Source organism: Neofelis nebulosa, chromosome 13 (genome assembly GCF_028018385.1).
Source record: "Neofelis nebulosa isolate mNeoNeb1 chromosome 13, mNeoNeb1.pri, whole genome shotgun sequence".
In the NCBI taxonomy this organism is placed as follows: Eukaryota; Metazoa; Chordata; class Mammalia; order Carnivora; family Felidae; genus Neofelis; species Neofelis nebulosa.
The window spans coordinates 62,935,025-62,944,101 of NC_080794.1; positions in this window are offsets into that span (position 1 = coordinate 62,935,025).

Sequence of the window (9,077 nt, forward strand, 5' to 3'; positions counted from 1 at the left end):
GGCTCTGAGCCATCAGCCCAGAGCCTGACGCGGGGCTCGAACTCACAGACCGCGAGATCGTGACCTGGCTGAAGTCGGACGCTTAACCGACTGCGCCACCCAGGCGCCCCTCAGCCAGTCCTTTTCTGTCTGTCCCCTTCACTGCCCAACATTGCAGCCACCCACAAGGACCCACCTCCTAGACTTAAAAAGTTCCATACAGGGGCGCCTGGGTGGCGCAGTCGGTTAAGCGTCCGACTTCAGCCAGGTCACGATCTCGCGGTCCGTGAGTTCGAGTCCCGCGTCAGGCTCTGGGCTGATGGCTCGGAGCCTGGAGCCTGTTTCCGATTCTGTGTCTCCCTCTCTCTCTGCCCCTCCCCCGTTCATGCTATGTCTCTCTCTGTCCCAAAAATAAAAATTTAAAAAAAAAAACGTTGAAAAAAAAAAAAAGTTCCATACAGTTCACCTCTCATGTTAAATATTTAAGGCTGATCAGTTTTTGTTTTTTGGTTTCTTTGCCGAACAAATTGTCAAAGATTATTTTTAGGGGCGCCTGGGTGGCGCAGTCGGTTAAGCGTCCGACTTCAGCCAGGTCACGATCTCGCGGTCCGTGAGTTCGAGCCCCGCGTCAGGCTCTGGGCTGATGGCTCGGAGCCTGGAGCCTGTTTCCGGTTCTGTGTCTCCCTCTCTCTCTGCCCCTCCCCCGTTCATGCTATGTCTCTCTCTGTCCCAAAAATAAATAAAAAACGTTGAAAAAAAATTAAAAAAAAAAAAGATTATTTTTAAAGAATAATATGCAGGGGTACCTGGGTGGCCCAGTCGGTTAAGCATCTGACTTCAGCTCAGTTCATGATCTCTTGGTTTGTGAGCTCGAGCCCCAGGTTGGGCTCTGTGCTGACAGCTCAGAGCATGGAACCTGCTTTAGATTCTGTGTCTCCCTTTCTTTCTGCCTCTCCCCTGCTCGCACTCTGTCTCTCTCTCTCCGTCTCTCAAAAATAAATAAACATTAAAAAAAAGAAGAAGAATATGCAGCATGACAACAAGCAGGGGAAGGTTTGGAGTTCCTGCTAGTTGGCACTGTAAGTTGGTATAATCATTCCAGAGGGGAAATTTGACAGTATGTACCCAAAGTCTCAAAATGCTACTTTGGGGACTTTATCCTAAGAAAATAATTAAGGATGTAAGCAAAGATTTAGGCAAGGATTTGTTTACTGGAGTTTGTTTGTATTGCAAAAACTTGGAAACAAGCTTAATATACAACAGCGGGAGTCTGGTTGAGCATCCTGTGGCATATGCAAACGGTGGGGCGTTGTGCAGTCCTTACAAGTAGAGTTTTAGGGGACTATGAAATAGAAGCCCCAAATTAATTGTGTGTAAAAATTACACACACACACACACACACACACACACACACACACACACAATGTGAGCCCATTTTTTGTGAAATCAACATTCATGAGTGGGATATATACATATAAAAATGTAAGAGTATTCACCAAAATTTAGCAGTAATTATCTCTTCGTGGATAGTGGGATTTCAGCAGCCTCTTATTGATCTGTGCCTTCTGATTTTTATATAAAGAACATGTGCTTTCTGTTTATTGGAAGGAAACAGTAAGTGAGAAAAATGAACAAAAATAGTTAGTGATCCTATGCAAGCTTTGCTATAATTTAAAGTCCCAGCTGACTCCAAATAGGGTCCTGTCAACACCAACTGGGTCTTTTCTGTCTCCTGGGGTGGGGGGAAAGGCTCCATGAAGAAGGTCAAAGACAATGTCAACCTTCTTTCTGCTCTCTGAGGAAATCTGGATACAAGAGCCGGTTTCTATGTTGTGTGATGCTGCAACTTACAGGGAAAAAAAAAAGATCAACACATCCCACCATCTATTTATTTAATATTAAAAATAATATTTCACTGAGTTTGGCTGGCGTCAGCTTGAGCAGTTACTCATACAGGAATTCAAACAAAAGCAGCATTGGCCCTAAGCCAGTGGGCTGGTGCTGGGTGGTCCACGTCCGTTCTTAGCTCGGAGGAGCTCCTAGTAGCTTTCAGACCTGCTTCGGGTTGGGAAGATGATGTATTCATTTATTTATTAGAAATGTTTTAACAGGAAATGCTAATAGTTTGTGTTTGGGGAGAATCGCCCAGGACAGCTGGAGGCACCCAGCAGACATGGCAGGGAAGGAGACTGCTGCTTTTAGTCTTGGAGTCAGATCAGAGCTATTGTAAGAGTCTACACTGCAGCCCAGCACACCAAATTAGCCCAAAAGATCCTGGTTGCTTTGCTTTAGGACAGAAGAGGAAGGAGCAGAGCCATTCTTTCAGATGCCATGTTTCCCTTCTCTATTGCCATTTGTTTCCTAGAAACCCAAAGATGTGTTTTTGATGTGGCTGTGAACACAGATGTTGGCTCTACTGGGAATGAACAGGCCCTGTGTACATAAGCCTCCAGGTGGGAGTGTGTGAGCTGAGGTGTAAGAAAGCACATGTGTAACTTGAACCCACTTTTAGTGTGGCTGTGGACTGGTGGAGTCATGTGTGAGTTCAGGGGTTATATGGGCACATCCTTTCTGTGTATGAGGATGGGTGAAAGACAAGTGTTTGCAGGGTATCTCGGGCGTGTCCTCAAACTCCAGAGTGCATTCCAACGTTGGATCACATTCATGGGGACTTCTGAAGCGCCCAGAGAGAAAAGGAGAGGGGAGTATAAATCAAGCTCAAATATATGTGTAGGAGAGGAATATGAGCAGGTTTGAGTCTTTTTAAAAATCTCTTCCCGCTGTTTTGGAAGAGGGTAGAACTTTACTCATGGGGGAAGGGTGTGATTACAGAGCCGTGAGGAACAGGGTCCAATGTGTAACCCAGTCTAGCCCGACAAAAAGGCTGTTCCTGTGTTTCCAGATAACAATGGAGGTGAAGCCTGACCCTGGAAACCAGTCAAGATTCCCAGAGATAAACCCTCGGGCAGCAAGAACACTGTCAATGAAAAGAAACTGACCTTTTGCCTTCTGGAGTCACAGAATTCCCACAAATGCTATGGCCTCATCAGCTCTGGCAGGCTCACCACCACAGCCCCAGACTTTGACGCCAATTCATAAACAGCACAGAGGGTGCTGCTGGGAGCTCTGAGGAGGGGGCTGTACTAGAAGTCAGGCAGCTCCACCTCCGGCACCTCAGAAAAGAGCATGTCCCCTACTTAGATTTTCTTCTGGAGGTTTATCTTCCCTCCAGGCTCACAAAATGATGAGAGAGCTCCTTAAAGGGTTTTCCTCTGCCCTGTGTGGTCTGGTCTGCAGAAGGTACCTCAGGTGAGTCTTTTACCTGACAGAACTATAGGTGTTCTCAGTCTGAACTGAGAGCCTTCCAAAGGAATGCACAGTTGTGGAACAAGGGACAGAAAGTCTCAGGACAGGGGCAGTAGAGAACTGGAGCTGAAAGTGACGAGGAGACAGGAGAGAACATGAGGGAGATGAATTTGTGTCTATGACAGTAAGAGGAAAGCACGAGGTTGGAAATTAAGTTTCTTGTTTAAGGTCACAAAATTAATCTCTTTTAGCCTCAGGTTCCTCAGAAAAAATGGGAATATTAGAGTTTCTGGTTTTTAAATCCAAAAAAACAGGATTTTATTCCTGTATAACTGCTTTCCTGCCCAACCTTAAAATGCATCAAGCATCACATAAGCCTCTAGAACAATGGTTTTAGCCATGTTGGCTGCCCAGGAACTGTTTGGGAAGCTGCCGACAATGTTAGTGCATGAATCCCACCTCCAGAGAGTCTGATGGAATTGGTCTGGGTGAGGCCCAGGGTTTCTCCGGGTTTCTCTCTCCTTTTCTAAAGAATCCTCTTGCCAACTCCTACCCTGACTGACATGTAAGTGTTTCCTAAAGTTCTGTTTTTTGTTCTCATCTTTCTCTTTATTTCCTCCATATATCCCTTCTCATTCACTTTTACTTCTTTAACTATCACATTTTGGGAGATGATGCCCAAATCTAAGTCCCTGATCTTTCTTTTCTTTCTTTTCCTATCTCCACCCGGAGCGATGTTGAAGCTCCAGTACGTGCCCAGTTCTAAACTCAACATGTTGCCCCAGTGCTATTTCATCCCTTGGCTTCCCCATTTCTGTGATGATATGCCTTTCACTGTCCTACCACCAAGGCTCGAAACTTTAGTGTTCTCTTTGTGTGATGATTTTTTAAATGTATTGACACAAGAATGTTAATACATAACTTCTCTGCCCTGGCATAAACCTCTCTGCCATCTACCCATGAAGAGAATATTATCTTTGATGGCTTTGCTAAGCTTCCCTGTAAGGAGAGTTCTGCCTTTCTCAGGATGGCCCCTAGGCCTCATGACTCAAAATTGGGAGAGTGGATAAACAGAGACAAGACAGAAAGAAAGGACGAGGAGAATAGAAGACAGAGTCTCATGAGCTGACACTGTTGAGTGTTTCAGGACAGGAGAAATGGAAAGTGAAGGGTTAAGAGAATGAGACACTCCAGAGCTAATGAAATGTAAGAATTACTGAGAAGACAAAAGTGATGTTTAAGAATTGTTCTTAAAGCTTATGAATGGTATGCTTTTTAATGTTCTCAGAGAATGGCAAGCAAAATTCTTGGTTAGTTTTAAAACAATTTTGTTTGCTAGGCTTTTTTCAGATGATAGTTGCTTTGAGACTGGGTCATGTGGATGTCCAGCTTGTACCTGGGTTATACACGACACCCCCTTCCTCCCCACTTGTCATATCTAAACGGTTGCCAAACCTTGTAAATTTTTTTCCCTTGTAGGCTTACCACTCTTCAACTGCCCAGCAACACCATACGTGCCAGCTCGACTTCCTCATATCTCAAACATTTTTTCCTTTGGACTTCAGCTCATTCTGTTTCCTGCACCCAGAATCACTGCCCATTCCCATTGTTTTAAGTTCTTTCCATGCTTCAAAGCCCAGCTCAGATTCTACCTTCTCAAGGAGACCTTCCCTCTCAATGCTCCATAGTCTACATTCCTTCCTGCTCTTGCATACATCATTCTGAAATCAACAATAATAATGATGATGATACCAACAGCTAACATTATACTGAGCTTATTATGTGCAGACACCATTGTAAATGCTTTGCACATATGATTTCATTTCATTCTTACAAAAACCCTATGAGATAGTACGGTAGGAACTGAGACAGGATGGGTAAGTGACTTTTCCCACTTAAAAAACCTATCATTGATTCAGATAGGATCTGAATCCCTACAGTCTGCATCATTGCTATAGAGCACTGACACTTTAACACTTCAGTACATGCCTGAAATGTCCTTGTCATTCCTCTATGTCTACAGGCATAGACGTTTTCATTTGTTACTATTTTGCGTTTTGCACCTCCCCCCATTCAACACTGTCAGATGAGTGCTTGTGCTTCACTATCGTCAGATTTACATAGTTACTTAGCAATTCCCACTGGCATCCAAATAGAAGACATCAGCATGTGCATGATCAAGACTTTGACTTACAGAGATCCACTTTAGGTTGAAGTCTTAAGGGACACTTAATCTAAGAGCAGGGAGCCTATGTTTATAAATCTTACCTTTGAGTTTCATCTTCTTCCTCATAATGTCTTTGACGTGTCAGCTGTAAAGCAAACCACAGAATGGCCATACTTGAGTGAGGCAAAGATTTAATGCTGCTGCTCTAGTTCAAGTGGCTGTACCTAGAACTACAGTTGTGTTTTGCCAGTCATTGTGAAGTACACACACAGTGATTTAATGCAGCTTGGTTTATATTCAGAGGCAGCTCTATTCTAACATCTTGGAGTGAGCAATGGGATTGCTATGAGAGCAGAGGGCAATTCACTTGGTCAGGAATCGTTTTCAGGTGAAGAAAACGAAAGTTTTAGTTGAGAAATACAAATATCAATTCTTTTTAATTATTTTAAACATATAAAGAACTTTCAGAATAAAAGCTTTCTTTGAAACTTAAATACAGACATCCCATTCCAGAAGTCCCAAGATCGAGGACTGGTTTCCCCCATCTGAAACAACCAAAAAAGTTGACAGAATAGCTGAAATGCAGTTTGAAAGGCACTATATATTAAGTGAGAGGATAGTGATCCCTGAAAGATGCGAAACAAATGAAGTAAGCACCACCGTTGCCTCAACTTACTGCCTTAAGGGAGTTTCCAGGTCCCAGTGCAAAGAGGGGGACCCAGGCAGAGCCAGGCAAACTCAGTCACTTGAGATTACAAAGCTAAGAGTCTGAGGAGATCAGGGCTGCTAGCAGAGTATAAGAAAGGAGAGAATGGCAGACAGAGAGGAAGTTCTGGAGGTTTGCAGAGGGTTCCCACTTGAGGATTCAGCTGAGGACTGACCAGCACATACATGTAAGGAAAATATCTGAGGCCAGAGAAAGAACCATCCAAAAAGATTACAGGTAACTGATTGGCACTCACACAGGGGTGAGAATAGGATCTGTTCTCACCAGTTGGACTTGAAAACCTCAAGATTCATGTATGGCTGGGGGGTGGGGGTGGCTGGGGGGGGTAGGGGTGGAGGGGTGGAAGAGGCATAGAGTATCTAGAAGGGTATTGCCTCAGTAGTAAGGATTAATTAGTCCTAGACTGAACACTGCTCCAGTCCTGATTAACAAATCTTTAAAACAAGACCCAAAGGATCAAACTATTTCCAAGTGATTTAACCAAATCTTAGAACAAAGATCCAGAATATTTATAGGAATACAGAAATATTCAGCACTCAACAAAATAAAATTCAAATGCCTAGAATTCAATAAAAATTACTAGCCATGCAAAAAAAGCAGGAAAGTACAATCCACAGTGAGAAGATGAAACAATCAATTAAAACCGATACAAAACAGATATAGATGTTAGATTTAGCAGAGAAGGATATTAAAACAGTTATAACTGTGTTACCCATGTTTCAAAAATTAAATAAAGACATGAAAGATATATTTATTTAAAAAAACCAAGTACCATTTGTTTTATTTTTAATTATATGCTTATAAAGAGCATGTTTTTAATTTTTTTCGATGTTTATTTATTTTTGAGAGACAGATACAGAGCGTGGGTGGGGGAAGGGCAGAGAGAGAGGGGAAACACACAATCTGAAGCAAGCTCCAGGCTCCCAGCTGTCAGCACAGAGCCTGACACGGAGCTCGAACCCACAAACTGTGAAATCATGACCTGAGCCAAAGTCAGATGCTTGACTGACTGAGCCACCCAGGCGCCCCAGAACATGTTTTTAAAATAGACTACAGGGATGAACAATATTTTACTTTTTCCAAAAATATTTTGGCATTATGTTAATAGACTCCTTGTTTATTATCTTTTTGCTTTATAATCTATTTTGTGTTTTGCTGTGGATTTTTTATTGTGGTAAAAAATGCATAACATAAAATTTACCATGTTAACAATTTCTAAGTGTACAGTTCAGCAGTGTTAAATATATTCACATTGTTTTAGAACCAAGATCCAGAACTTTTTCATCTTGCAAAACTAAAACTCTATACTGATTAAACAACAACTCCCCATTTCTCCCTCCCTCCTGTTCCTGGCAACCACTATTCTACTTTATGTTTCTTTAAATCTGACTACTCAAGATACCTCATATAAGTGAAACCAAATAGTATTTGTCTCTTTGTGATTTTACTTAGCATAAGTTCTACAAGTTTCATCCATGTTGTAGCATGTGTCAAAATTTCCTTCCTTTTTAAGGTTGAATAATATTCCACTTATGTATTTACTACATTTTGTTTATCCATTCATCCATTGATAGACACGTGGGTTTCTTCCACCTCTTGGCTATTATGAATAGTGCTGCCATGAACATGGGTGTGCAAACATCTCTTTGAGGTCCTGCTCTCAATTCTTTTGGATATATACCCAAAAGTGCAATTGCTATATCACATGCTAAATCTATTTTTAATTTTTTGAAGAACTTTCTTACTATTTTCCATAATGGTTGCACCATTTTACATTCCCACCAAGAGCACATAAGTGTTTCAGTTTCTCCAGATCTTTACCAACACTTATTTTCTATTGTTGCATTTTTATAATATGTATCCCAATGGGTATGAGGTGATATTTCATTGTGGTTTTGATTCACAATGATTAATAGTGGTGGGCATTTTTCATATGCTTATTGGCTATTTGTATATCATCTCCGGAGAAATGTTCATTTAAATCCTTTGACCACTCTTTGATTGGGTTATTTAGTTCTTTGTTGTTGAGTTGTAGGAGGAACATATATTTTGAAAAGAAAAAGATCCAAATCACATTTGTAGACATGTAAACAGCAATGTGTGAGATGAAAAAATACACTATATGAGCTTAATGGCATGTTAGACATGAGAAAAAAGATTAGGGACCTTGAAGATACAGCAATAGAACTATACAAAATAAAACAGAAAGAAATATGGTAATTAAAAAAAATACAGAGGGGCACCTGGGTGGCTCAGTCAGTTAAGCGTCCAACTTTGGTTCAGGTCATGATTTTGCAGTTCGTGAGTTTGAGTCCTGGGTCAAGCTCTCTGCTGACAGCTCGGAGCCTGAAGCCTGCTTCAGATTCTGTGTCTCCCTCTCTCTCTGCCCCTCCCCTGCTCATACTCTCTCTCTCTCTCTCTCTCTTTCTCTCAAAAATAAACATTAAAAAAATTTTTTTATATAAAAAAAACAGGGTGCCTGGGTGGCTCAGTCAAGCATCTGCCTTCGGGTCATGATCTCACAGTTCATGAGTTGGAGCCCTTCATCGGGCTCTGTGCTGACAGCCCAGAGCCTGGAGCCTGTTTCGGATTCTGTGTCTCCCTCTCTCTCGCTTGCTCTCGCTCTCTGCCCCTCCCCCACTTGCACTCTGTCTCTGCCTCTCTCAAAAACAAATAAACATTAAAAAACATTTTTTTAAAAAAGTAGCAGTGATCTCTTGAACAACTTCAAGGAGTCTAAAATACATGTCATTAGAATTGTCTAAGGAAAGGAGAGAGGGAGAGATGAAAATATGTTTAATAAATAATGGCAAAAAAAAAATTCCAAACATTAGGAAAACTTATGGATCCAAGAAGCTCAGTGAACTCTTAGCACAAGACACATGAAAAACTATACCA